The sequence below is a fragment of the Mirounga leonina genome, unplaced genomic scaffold (assembly GCF_011800145.1).
Source record: "Mirounga leonina isolate KUSES-001 unplaced genomic scaffold, KU_Mleo_1.0 Mir_169, whole genome shotgun sequence".
NCBI lineage: Eukaryota > Metazoa > Chordata > Mammalia > Carnivora > Phocidae > Mirounga > Mirounga leonina.
In genome coordinates this window covers 20,251,787-20,265,731 of record NW_023270431.1, presented here as the reverse complement: position 1 = coordinate 20,265,731, position 13,945 = coordinate 20,251,787, and the positions used below count along the sequence as shown (strand labels likewise).

General features: G+C 40.6%; 1 protein-coding gene and 1 long non-coding RNA gene across 4 annotated transcripts in view; one reads left to right on the top strand and one right to left on the bottom strand.

Moving 5' to 3' along the window:
- The window catches only part of LOC118017370, a 683,373-nt gene that overhangs the window by 27,454 nt on the left and 641,974 nt on the right, over window positions 1-13,945 (top strand). Inside the window, exons 3-4 of the long non-coding RNA XR_004681133.1 lie at window positions 3,161-3,308; window positions 7,133-7,293. This is a non-coding gene — a long non-coding RNA (uncharacterized LOC118017370). The remainder of the gene's footprint in view (window positions 1-3,160; window positions 3,309-7,132; window positions 7,294-13,945) is intronic.
- Window positions 1-13,945, bottom strand: part of COL8A1 (collagen type VIII alpha 1 chain) — a 160,622-nt gene that overhangs the window by 64,093 nt on the left and 82,584 nt on the right. The gene's annotated exons all lie outside the window — the stretch shown is intronic.

Genomic DNA, 13,945 nt, shown 5'->3' with positions numbered 1-13,945 from the left:
TCATGTATGAAGTACATGTATGAGCTCTCCTAGCTTGATGTCTCCTTTTGGTTATCCGGATATTTGGCACCATAGGGCACTGCTGAACCTGAACCAAAAAATACAAAGTTAGTGGATTCCTTTGTTTGGGTCAACTCTGTTGTGACATGCTTGGATTCAATCATCTTGTCATTTGCATTATGGTCCATTCATATGTTTATCTATGCAATTGAGTAACTGATAAGTTAAACATCATACCTCATCAAGTTGACCTGTGAAGCGATTTGTTTTGGGTAAGTTTAAAAAAATACCTTGGGTGAGTAAAATTTGACTTCATTTTACCTCCAGCTAAAAGTTGATTTATTCTTTTTTTAGAGAGAGCATGAGCAGGGGAGGGGCAGAGAGGGACAGGGGAAAGCAGACTTCCTGCCAAGCAGGGAGCCTGACATGGGGCTGGATCCCAGGACCCTGAGATCAGCACCTGAGCCAAAGGCAGACGCTTAACTGACTGAGTCACCTAGGTGCCCTAAAAGTTGATTCATTCTTTTTTTTTAAAGATTTTATTTATTTTTGAGAGAGAGAGTGAGTGAGAGAGAGAGCAAGAGTGGGGGAAGGGGCAGAGGGAGAGGGAGAAGCAGACTCCCCGCTGAGCAGGGAGCCCAATGCAGGGCTTGATGCCAGGACCCTGGGATCATGACCTAAGTTGAAGGCAGATGCTTAGCCGACTGAGCCACCCTGGCCCCCAAAAGTTGATTTATTCTTGTGTAAGACTAATTGATGATACTGATTCAGTAGCAGCCAACTAATTAAAATCATGCTCTAAAATAATCATTTTATGTACCTTTGAAGTAAGTGTGTCTTTCTAGTCACTTGTCTTATGGAATAACTATGATCCAAACCATGGTAGGAGGAAGCAGGAAGGAAAATAGATGCTGTGTGTGTTTGGGATATGATTGAGGTTCTGAAACATCCCAGAACCTTCGTAGGAAAAACAGGATGAGAACCAGACTCTCTCCGGACATCAGGACATGACTGAGTTCCATTTTTGGTGGAAAGATATTTACTTCCACGTTCTAGATGATAGGTTATTTTTGCACTTGAATGTGATGGCTCCCCTAACCCTATAACAATCAGACTATTTTGCGCATAAACTAAGGTCAAATTCGGTTTCCAAGGGGGGATCTCTTCAAAAAATTGCTCTAAAGGAAGGCATAACTCGGTAATAATAGTAACAGCTATTACTTATTGAGAATGTCTTATGTGGCAGGCTCTGTGCTAAGTATATTTTACATATTTATTGCATCATTTAATCCTCACCATGATCCGACAATAAAGCAATCTTCTTATATTTAAGGTTGTTCAAACCTTGAATTAACTCTCACTCACACACACACACACACACTTTGAAGAGAATGTTTTGCTCCCTTCTCCCTCCGCAGCCCACAGCAAGTGTGCCTAAAAATAATTGGTGCCTAGAAAATATTTGTTGAATTAAATGAAATGTCCTTTCCTGTGCTTCCCCTGAAGGAAGAGTTTTCATTCATCATTTTGCCCTTTGATGTAACTTTGAGACTCTTAGGAATGAATAGGCATTTCAAATTTTTAACCCAACTCAGAATTGTGGATTGACTCATCTCTGTCCTCTTGGGTCACTGAGGACCTCTTGGGTCACTGAGGAAGACTGGTATAAAGTAAGGCTGGAGGCCAGCTGTGCAGGATTGGTAGGAAGGAAGAGTTATTAATTATAGTGAAAATGACTTTTGTTCTTTCTGGGCTGTAAACAAAGAAATCAGAAGACCAAGATACTATATGAACTTGATAGTCTTCGATGGAGTGTCAAATATAACAACCTCTTATGGCAGTGGGTACTGACAGATGATGCTCTGAGCTGAGAAGCCCAGCAACACTGGGCTGATACGCCAAGGAAAAGGAGAGCCGTGATGGACGGCAAGCTTCCAAATAAGCGCAGGCTTGTTTTCTGTGTGTTTCAGACCCTGACTTAGATTGTCCAGTTGTTGCTTGGACCTTTGTCCACACTGCTCAGTGTGGTCCCTGAGACCCATTATGACGTTAGTGTACTGCATATGGCAGGACCATGCGATGACACAGACTCTTTGAATTGAGTCCTCTCTCCAACTGCGATTATTCCATGACGTTTTAAATTTTATCATTATTTTTTGGAGCATCTAGTCGTGCCAGGAACCATCACTGTCAAGCACAGTCACGCGGGGTCCATCTGTGCGTGCACGCGTGGCATTGTGCAAAGCAAATTAAACAGACTTCATTCCTCGCCTCCAGGAGCTCACGATAAAAGCCAGACGATAGATGTGGTTAACACAATGGGGCAAACAGATGCACAGCTGTGTAAACAGACAAGTACAACAAACGAGAGAATTTTAGTATGAACTGTGAGTGCAAGTGCTGTTTGTGCGCTAAAAATAAGGGGAAATTCTGCAAGTTGCAGAGAACTTGCTGGAGCCTGTGTGAGGGTAAGGAAGGAGAGGGTGATGGTAATAGTGGAATCATCTGCTCATCTGTTTCCTTCAATGAGGAAGGAAGGAAGTTTTCTTCTGGAGTGTGGGGAGAGGTTTTCTCCTTTGAAAGTGTTTACCCCGGGGGCACATATATTGCTACTCTGGCTAGTTTCTTCTAAGAGATTTGGTTGTAAACAGCCTAAAGAAGAAAAGTAAAAACGTATTAAGCAGGGCATAGGCTGCCAGAGAGATTTCGTAAGCCTTCTTTCCACTGGAAACCAGATTAAAAAGAAAATAAAAGCCAGAATGTATTATAATTGTACATTCCACTTATAACCAACTAGCATACGCCAATTGATTTTCCAAGGAAATGATTACTTTGGGTGAGTTCTTTGTTTTTTAAGGGACAACATTTCTTGCCATTGTCTAGCATTTACCGTCTCTGACATAGTAAACACTCTCCGGAGTTAATCTGGATTTACAGAATTCAGCTGAAAGCAAATTCCAGGCAGGTTTCTACCTTAACCACCCTGGGCTGATAGGGATCTCTCTTCTCTTAAAAATATCCAGATAGGAAATTTGAAAACCTCCCCAGGAATCTTTTCCCAGGGTTTATAAAACCTTCACTGCCAATAAGAGCTTTCCATCTAACTTAAATTCCTTTGATTGTAATTTAAATTCATTTCCTCTTCTTCTTTCCTCATTAGGGAGGAGAGTGCTGCCCCCAGGAGCCATTCCTCGAAATAGGACTGTTGAATACACACCTCAGGCTTCCTTCCAGGACATAAAGGAGCTCTGTTTCAGATGTCGTCTATTTATAATGTCTTTTTTTACACTGGCTTCTGTTTTCTCAAGGTAAGATAATCTGCTATGATTCCTTAACATTGTGAATTTCCATAGTTGATTTTGTGAGGTTCATTCTACAAATATTGACATGTTAATATGTCCCGTTTCTGATCAGATCTTATGTATTAGGTCATGAAAATCTAAAAGAACATTGGAATTCATATTGTATGCTTTCTTGGAAGGGGTGAGATGAGAGTCTCAATCTATTAATGGCCACTTCCTAGCCCTTAGCACCTCAGGCAAGTAATTTACCTCTGGATATCACAATGCGGGGAATGCCTTGCTTTTCACAACTATAAAATGAGATGAACAAAATAATTTTAAAGTCTTCATCACCTTTAATGTTCAAAAATTCTATGGTTATGTTCTAAGCAGTTCTCTGGCCAGAAAAAAGACAGCTATTCCCCCTTAACTATCATTTTTTAAAATCACAGTGGCCCGTGTGCATCATCCTATTATTGATTTCTCAAGCAAGAAACTCTAATTTCTATTCAAAAATTTTTTATTAAGGTATTACTTACATATGTTAATACAAGTCCTCTTGGGTACCTACTCCTGCTTATATGATACACTAATGTCAAAGGATACACGTTTTTGCCTGTGCTAAATCATTTTTCAGTTTATTGCCTGAATGTTTTTGCAAGGCCACTGATATTATATATGGATATTTTTATTAAATAGATTTCAGACCACGGGAAAGGAGTCTGTAATTCTCCATCTTTATCCACATGGATATATTCCCCATCTTTGATGCCCTGTGATTTTTAAAGCGCAAACAAAATGAGCATTTTGAGAATGTGATGACTTATCAAGTTCCCTTTAAAAGATAGTTCCTTTTGGGGTGCCTGGGTGGCTCTGTCGTTAAGCGTCTGCCTTCGGCTCAGGTCATGATCCCAGGGTCCTGGGATTGAGCCCCGCATCTGTCTCCCTGCTCAGCGGGAAGCCTGCTTCTCCCTCTCCCACTCCCCCTGCTTGTGTTCCCTCTCTCGCTGTGTCTCTCTGTCAAATAAACAAAATCTTAAAAAAAAATAAAAATAAAAATAAAAGCTCCTTTCAAACACTTAAGTAGGATGGAATTTTTAAAAAATTTATATTATTGAAAGAATTCTCAAAAGTAGGACATTGAAGGGTGCCTGGGTGGCTCAGTCGTTAAGCGTCTGCCTTCAGCTCAGGTCAGGATCCCAGGGTCCTGGGATCGAGCCCCGAGTCAGGCTCTCTGCTCAGCGGAAAGCCTGCTTCTCCCTCTCCCACTCCTCCTGCTTGTGTTCCCTCTCTCGCTGTGTCTCTCCCTGTCAAATAAATAAAATAAAAATCTTAAAAAAAAAAAAAAAAGTAGAACATTGAAAAAATTCCATGGCAGAAATATTTTTAGGGCAGATCTCTTTCTCCAGTGATTATGTACCGAGTGATCAATTTTCACTTCATTTCCTTCTAAACTTTTGCTGAACTTTGAATTAAGCATCTGAAGGCACATCAGGGTTAGCCACATCACCTCCTTCAGTTAAAAAGCCCAGTGTCTGTTGAAATGTTCTCAGGGATTTTATACTAAAGGTGGCTTTTTTCTTCTGCTCTTTCGCCTTTTCATGCATCAGCCTGGCCTCCTTCTCTGGAAGACACACCTTACTTCCCCGTCATTTTCTGGGTGACTTGAAAAATGTTCTTTGTCAAGCCTAATGGCTAATTAAACGGGGGAAGTCTGAATTTTATCATATTCCAGATATCAAAATGGGATGAATGAAACTACGAATTTGAGCCACTCTTTCTATTATAAGATTGCCAGCAATTTATTGCCTGCCTCAAACAACCTATCTATCTGGGTTTTCAGCCACTGCCTTGCCCCGCTCTGGGCCTCACCCTGCCCCTCTGCTCAGGCGTCTCTCAGCCCTGGCCACGTGGGCTGTGGTGGTGGCCTCTGCAGCAGCGAGCACAAAGCAAGTTCTGGACTCGCTGGCTGGCTGACGGGTCTGCTTAGCAGTCAGCTGACACTTCTCATGGTTATTCTCGTGTTTTGTCCTGTCTTGCACCACATAGCTGACGCTACTTGTCCCTGGGTGACATTTGTACTTTTGACCGGGAGGCGTGCCTCCTGGCTTGGTGTTGGTGTTGGTGGTGAGCAAGGGGAATGGCACGCTCGCGTTCCTCTATCTTCAGTTCTACTCCCTAAATTCTGAATGGTTTAGAGAGTGCTCTCCACCACTCCTTTCATCTTATCATTCCTTTCTGTACCTCCAGTGCCCCACCCTTACCCCCTCCTCATTCCTCTCATCACACTCAAATCAAAGCAAAATAGTGAGGGGGAAGTGGGGCTCAGGGAATCATCGGGGGGGGGGGGTCTTTCCCTTTATTTTTTTGGTTCTCTGAAACTCCTCACTATCCCCCCCCTCTTTTTTTTTTTTTAAAGATCTTATTTATTTAATAGAGAGAGAGCACAACCAGGGGGAGGGGCAGAGAGAGAGGGAGAAGCAGGCTCCCGGGCTGAGCAGGGAGCTCTACTGAGCAGGGAGCCCAACGTGGTGCTCGATGTGGGGTTCCATCCCAGGACCCCAGGATCATGACCTGAGCCGAAGACAGATGCTTAACTGACGGAGCCACCCAGGTGCCCCTCCTCACCATCCTTCTAAGGTCATGACTTAAATGATAGCCCCTCCCCCCCCACCACCAGTTTTTAATTCCAGAAACAAAGCTTGCTTTTTCTTAGCTCGTAGTGCAGTATTAGATTCCAGTTTTGAACACATGCCTTGTTCTTGAATTTTCCTGAGGCACTAACCAGTAAGCAGCTCATTCTTCAATGATAAACCAATTCACACATGGCTCAGGGTGATGGGTGATGGAAAAGATTGTTTTAATTTAGGTTCTCTCAGATATTTATGCCAATTTATATGATTCATTTATATGAGAGGCTGCTTTTGGGTGAATATAATTCCCTTGAAATCCCCTGCTGAAGCTCTATATGTCATTATTCTCCTTATGTAAAGTTGTCACCTTGAATTCTGATAAAGAGAAATTCAAGTTGGCCGGAGGACCGCTTAAGAAGTCATCCAGAGTAATACAGTATTTGTGCACATTAAAATTTGGCATCCATAACATGTTAAATGAAAGGTATGTAGGATTCTGGAGCTTTTTTGCTCCACGTCTTGTCACTCACCTTCATCCCTGAAAATTCTCCACTGTCATTAAATACTACAAAATAATATGAAACATACTCATTCTGAGGCTGGGCCAATCAGAACAATAAATTAACTTGCCACCCTTGCTGTAGACTTAGCACAGAGAGATCAACGGACTGAATCATAATGTGGTATTAGTGAGGTAGCCAAGTGACAAGTTCTGTGACAAAAGTAACAGATCCAACTGGATCTACTCTTGGTAAGAACCGCCAACCTCTGTAAGACTCAAGAGAGTTTTGGTCTTCGAGACCTCTGTCACAACGATGGTAAAAAGTAGGCCTGGGTCTGAAAACCATAAATGATTATAATTCTAGCAACAATGTGGACTCACAAATATGCAAATATGCAAATGAATATCAAAGTTAATCTAGCTCAGAGCAGCTGTTAGAATTCTGAGAACCTAGAGAGAGGGCGGAAGCCACGAATGACAATGCTAAAGCCACTGAAGCGGTCCCATGGCCATCAGAATCAAGTCCCTATCCCTGGCACTATGCTCAGTGACCTGCTGACCCCCGCAGTGTCCTTCCTCCTCTCTCCCCTCTCACTGCATCTACACTGAGCTACATACAGTTAAAGAAAGTGACCCCCTCTCTCACCTTCTGGACTGAACGTATGCTGTTGCAGTAGCTTCCCCCTCATCTGCAGTTTTGCTTTCCTGGATTTCAGTTCCCCAAGGTCAACTGCGGCGCAAAAGCAGATGATCCTCCTGATGTGTATGGTCAGAAGGTCAACAGTAGCCTAACGCCACGTCACAACACCTGTGTCATTCACCTCACATCATCTCATCACGCAGGCATTTGGTCATCTCCATAATCACAAGAAGAAGGGTGAGTATAGTACGGTAAGATATTTTGAGAGAGACCGCTTTCCTGTAACTTTTATTACAGTGTATTGTTATAATTGCTCTATTTTATTATTAGTTATTATTGTTAATCTCTTGCTGTGCCTAATTTATAAATTAAACTTTATCATAGGTATGTATGGGTAGGAAAAAAACACAGTATATATAGGGTTTAATACTATCCACCGTTTCAGGCATCCACTGAAGGTCTTGGAATGTATTCCCCTTGGATGGGGGGGACTGCTGCACTTCTAATTTACCCGACTAACTCTTACTCACCTTTTACATGTCAGTATGGCTGTCATTTCCTTCAGAAAGCCTTGTTTGTTCCCTTGAGTCTAAATTAGGTATTCCTTATTCCTCCACCCAAATGCCCTATATTACCTTGAAAGAGCGTTCACCCTGTATAAGAATCGTCTGTTGACTTCTCTGCCTTCCTTGCATGCCCCACCCCCCACCTTTCTCTGCACCAAACCTGAAGGTTAGGCCTCTGTCTTGCTCAGTGTTGTATTCTGAGAGACTAGCACATTGTAAGGTTGTTGTGAGGAGTTAATGAAACCACTCATCCATTTAACGATTTTTTACTCAGAGCCCCCCATGGGCTAGGATCTCCTCTTGGTGTTGGAATATATCAGTGAACACACTCATAAACTTTTACAAATTTTATATCTAATAAATATGTATAAATTGCTCAGAACAGTGTCTGACATTGTATTTAATACTAATAATGATAAATAAAATTTACTGAGTGCTTACTATGTGCTACACACTTAAGTGTTTTTTCATGTATTACCTCATTTTAATCCTTACAACAAATCTCTGAATTCGTACTATTATTATTCCTACTTAATAGGTGAGGAATGTAAAGTACAGAAATGTTAATAACTTGACCACACAGTTACCAAGTTACAGACCCAGAATTCAAACTCAGACTGTTTAACTCTTGCACTTTGGCTCTTAACTTTTTAATTATATTTATTTAATACTTAATATTCAATTTTTATTATCATTATTATCATGAGGCAGTCAGTAAATACATACTAAATAAAAAGAAACTGGAATAAGAAACCTTTTCCTGAGATGTGCCCCATGCTTATTCATGCTTATACAATGAAGCTGTGGCATTCCGATATGAGTGAGTACACTTTGTTTGTTTGCTTACTTTTACTAATTTTGGCTCATAGAGCTCCATATTATTCATCTTCCATCACATGGATTCAGTAAAGTTTTTCTTACCCCAGAAAAAAAGGTATGCTTCTAAGGGCAAGACTTATTTCCAGAAATTGATGATGCAGAAGTGGACACCTCCTTTAGAAACAGCTATCAGTCTCCTGGGCAGTTGCAAGTGGATATTCTCTACATTTCAAAGAAAAGATTGTAGAATGTGATTACAAGTAGTCTATCTGCTGTCCTTCCCTATCCTCCCTAATTGGTTGTAATTACTTCAAAACCTCAATCAAACTTAGCTGTTTTAAGTTTATTAAGAATGGTTACAGAAACAAGAAAATGTTTATGCTCCTCTCTGCCCCCTTGCCCAATCAACTATTAATTGAGCATTCATCTCAGTGTTCTGCTCCACTGAGCCATGGTACTTGTCTTCAAGGGCCTGCCAGTCTAATTGGGTAGATAAGATGTACACAAGAAACAATGGGGGAGGATGTCCTACACAGTAGATGATTGTGTTCTCAGTTGTGTGGACTAACCTTGGAGACTGTAGGAGTTCAGAAGAGAGGAAGATTCATGAAAGCCAGAGAAATGAAAGTTATTGGGGAGGAGGTGGGAAACTGGGTTTTGCAGAATGAATAGGAGTTGTATACAGAGAGAAGAAAGGGGAAGTCATTATGCATACGGGGAAAGATTTGGCGATGGAATAAATATCTGTGGGATCATAAAGGCAATGGTCTGGCTAGAAGAGGAGAATATTTTGGAGGTTGATGAACAACATGTACCCATGTTGTGAAGGGTATCCTTGAATAACAGATGAATAATATTTAGAGCTAGATGTGCCCTTGGAGAGTATCTGAATTGGGCAATTCTACTGATAACAAATGACCTAGCCCCAAATTTATCACTGATTTGTGATACTGGGCAAGTCAAACTCTCTTAAAGATTATCATTAGGTTAAAAGAGTAGGAGAGGTTTCGAGTTATAAACCTAACTGATACTAGCTCACCACTAAGTTGAGTGATCTTGTGAAAGTTACTTATCTTCGTGGGGCCTCGGTTTCTACATCTGTAGGTAATAGGCATTGAACCATTTGATTTCTAATGACATTCCGAACTCTAAGATTCATGACTTCATGATTCCTTTTGCATTTTTGCACTTATATGATCTTTTATGATGGATGAACCAGGATAGATTTTCAGGCTAAACTCATTTAATAGCTAGAGTTTCTCTTAAACCGATTCTTCTAAGTAGCATATTGGATGTGTTATGACTTTGTATGGCCATGAAAAGTAAAGTCATAATATCAGAGATTTTAAGGTTAAAATAAGCTTTGCCAGACATAGGCTGAAATGGAAAATCATGTTCAGTCAGCTCCTACCTTTACAAAATGGAGCGATGTAGTGATAATAATATATGCTATTTACTGAAGGCTTATTTTGTGCCAGGAATTTTTCATGTAATATATATAATTTATATCATAACCCTTCATGTAAATATTATCTTCTATTTATTACACAAAACAGAGGTTTGATGACTTTCCCAAAGTGACGTAACTCATTGGTAACAATGCTGAGATTCATTTCCAGGGATGTTCTCACACAAACGTTTTTATCTCTGCTCAGTGAAGGATTAAGGGGCATACATTGCTAAAAGCTATGTTCCCAATTCCATATGGGGCTGGGAAAATTTGAAGTATATAGGAAAGGTGAAAGAAAGAATTAGGCCCCTTAGAAATAATTAGGAGTCTGAATTCCCTTTATATTTAGGCCAGAGAGTCAAATACCATGGCTGGAATTTAAAAGTGACTGAACAATCTTATGACTAATAATAGCATTTGTAGTCACAAGGATTGAGATGAAAAAGGAGCAAACAGTAAGCCTTACGGTCAAACATTCAGCAACAAGAGGTTAGCAAAATGCTGTTTTCCTCAAGTTCAAGTGTCATGCAAAGCAATGCTGAGGACTGACTGCAATTGTGGCTTATGCCTTTAAGAGGTCTTCTGAGGAGGGGAGGGGCGTGAGTCATCTGATATGTCAGAAAGGCTCCCTATTACATTTTCTATCTGAGTTTCTATTTTTTCCAATATTGTTGACAAGGTATGTGGATTGAAATTCTATTTAATAAGCTTTCTTTTTGGGGGAACATTTTAGAGCATGCATATAAAAATTCCACTGTCAGGATTATTAAATGGCTCTAGGTATTATCTTCATGGAGTCAATGATTTTGCATTTTGGTTCTAATCATTCTGATGGAATGTTTGTCTTAGAAGTAATTTTTTCCAGTGCAACTCCCTGGGTACTTATTCAAGATGCTGGTCTGATGGATGAACTTTTGCTGGCTGAAGGAATTCAGATAAACAGGGTGCTCCCAACCAACATGAGAATTTAGAATGCTCTCAGAGAAGTCTTTTGCCTATGTTCATGCACCAATCAGTTGCAGTTCATAAATCTACTAGAGATCTATTACCGTACACTGTACTAGGTTACTTCTGGCCTATGGTTACCAACCTCTATATGCGCCAGAGTATGGTAAATTGAGATGAGGCACACCAGGGCTTAATTTAGATTCAAATGGGTATCACATAGTGAGGAGTTTGTGGACTACAAATTCTTCCACCTTTAGAAGAAAGGGGTTGTAGTAGTAGAAAGGGTAATTATTTTAGTAAAGTCAATCTGAGAAGTGCCCCCAGAGTGAATGCATAAGACCTTTTATATTCTCTCTTAGACTAGATGAAATATGGAAATATAATACACTGTTCAGAGAAGCGATCTCTGGGAGTCTCTTAGGCTTTGAAGGTTGGTCGAGAGAAAAAACATTTCAGGTCCTCACCCAATGCCATTTTTAGCAATCCCACTTACTAATGACTCAGTCAAACTGCTTCTTTCAAGGAGCAAAGGAGGACTGCAAAATCAGAATGCCACCCTTTGTTTATTCTCTCATTTTCTCAGATCCCAAGAAAAAATTATTTTCTCTTTGCTGACAGTTTATGTAGCTCTGGCCCTGACAAGTTTTTGCTTGTTCTGAGATACATGCAGAAAAGGGTTGCATTGGAAGGTTTTCATTACAGATACCAACTGCTAGAAGCAGATATAGCCTCTTGCACCTCAAGACAACATGGAATAAAGGGGTGAAAAGTTAACAGGACTCATTCTACCCACCTGGCTTAGAATTTTTAATGGGGAGCCATGAAATGGCATTATCACCTACCCAACAACATAAGCCCACTACTTCAGAGTCATCCTTGATTCTCTTCTTGTCTCATCTCCTATATCTAAATCATGGTAAACCTGTCAGCTCTATCTTCAAATATTTCACTAATATAGTCACCTCTTACTGTCTCTACTACTAGTCCAAGCTACTATCATTTCTCATTTGTTTACTCTAATAGTCTCTTAGATGTTCTTCCTATAACCATTCTTGTACCCCCATCCCACCTGACCTCTCATTCTCCACCTAGCAGCCATATGGATTCATTAAAATTATAAATTAGATCATATCACTCCTCTACCCCCAAACCTTCCAATGGCTTTTTGATGCACTTAGAATAAAACACAAACTCCCCTTAGCCTAAAGAGCCCTATATGAACCTCCAGCTCCATATTATACCCACCTCAACTGTGCTCATTTTCCTATTACCATGATGACCTTCTTGCTGTTCCTGTAACTCACCAAGCTTATTGCTGTCCCCAAGAACTTTGTATTTATAATTCCTTTGGCCTGTAATTTCCATCTTTCAAAATTTTAAATGACTCAAGTCTGAACCCAAATGTCATTTCCTTAAAGGGGCATTCCCTATGTAAAGAGGCTCCTTCTCCCCCACATCATTCTTTATAGCATTCCCTTCATTTATTTTTTATGGCAGTTGTTTAATTAAAAATATTTTGCTTATTTGTTTTCTTGTTTATTTTCTCTCTACTAGACTATAAGCTACTTCAGAGAATGAACTTTTTCTGCCTTATTCTTTGTTGTATTCCCAGAGCCTAAAATCATGCCTTAAATATTTGTTGAATGAATGAATGGGTGGATGAAGGGAGAGATGAATGACAGACAGATGGATGGAAATAGATCCCTGAGACTGTGGCCAACAAACATAAAGGGAGCTGCTCACAGGTGGCCGGGAGAATGCAGAAGTGTATTTAAGTTGTAATAGCCCCAGAACAAAGGTCAGTTCCTCAGATAGATTCCATTTCATCATTACGTCTGCGGAAATTTTGGGAAGCACTAGATGCCTACACCAAGAGTCCATGAGTCATTTGTTTCCTTGAGAATCTGGAAACTTTATGAGATTGGCTTTAGAAAGTGCTTCCTTCTCGCCAGCTGGTCCTAATGCTTATGCTTTACTTTCATAGTGGAGGGTGCCCTTGGGGGAAATAGAATGTCATGACTTTGAGGTGGGTCAAGTTTTAGGAAGTCAAGTACAGCACTAAGTCAAAAACAGATGGTCTGGATACAAAAAAAGAATAGAGCCACTTGCATTCCAGCCACAATTGTAGTGCTGGTCTCTGGCCCACGAGTCATCAATACATGTGTTTTTAGACACGTAGAGAGAGAGAGAAAGAGATATCAAGGGCTCTCATTTAAAATGTGAAAGTCTGAATTTGTCGTTCAAACGTATCTATGGTTAGACTCCCAGTTGGATGTGTTTTCCATTTGCCCGATTTTAAGTGTTAACCTGGAGAAATGTCCAGACTGCCTTTTCTCCTCCTCTCCCATCTGAGCCACAAGCTCCTGGCATTTGGTTTTTATGTAGGAAACCAGATTAAGTAAAACAGCTTCTTTCCCTAAGATAAATCCTCTGGTGGCCAATCTGGGGCAAGCTGTCTCCTCTTGTGCAACTACACACTCGGTATTTGAATAAGAACACTGTTAATATTTCTTTTAATTGTATTTTCCTCACAAATCTATTCCAAGAGCCCGTAATACTCTTAAATGGCAAGCCAAGGGGATTATGGTGGCAACTTTATTCAAACAATACCACTGCTCCTTGAGAGGGATTAAACAGGGCTTCCAGGGCTTCCAGGTGGCCATCTGGCAGGGTACTTAGCTCTCAAGAGGTTGCCCAGTGCCCAGGATCAACAACCGAAAGAATGCTTTAGAGAGAAGGTACTGAGTCTTAACTGATGCAGGACTCAAGTAACCTTGCTGTGAGAGTTTTACAGCTTTCTTCCATAGAAACTTGTGGATTCTGTCCTTTAGGGAGCATCTGGCATTTAGCAAGTTCCTAGGATTGCGAAAAAAGAAGAAATAGTTCTGCTCAAACCCCATCTTAAAGCTTAAACAGGCTGCACATGGGGCGTGAGGAGAGTTGGAATTTTGGAAGGTGGGAGGGATCACTCTTGGTCAAGTTCAGTATACTTCATGATATTCATTCTGGCTCTCTCCTTACTGGTCGTGTGAACTTGGGCAAGTTAATTGAATTTTTCTGTTCCTCAGTTTCCTTATCTGTAACATGGGGACAATAATAAGTAACA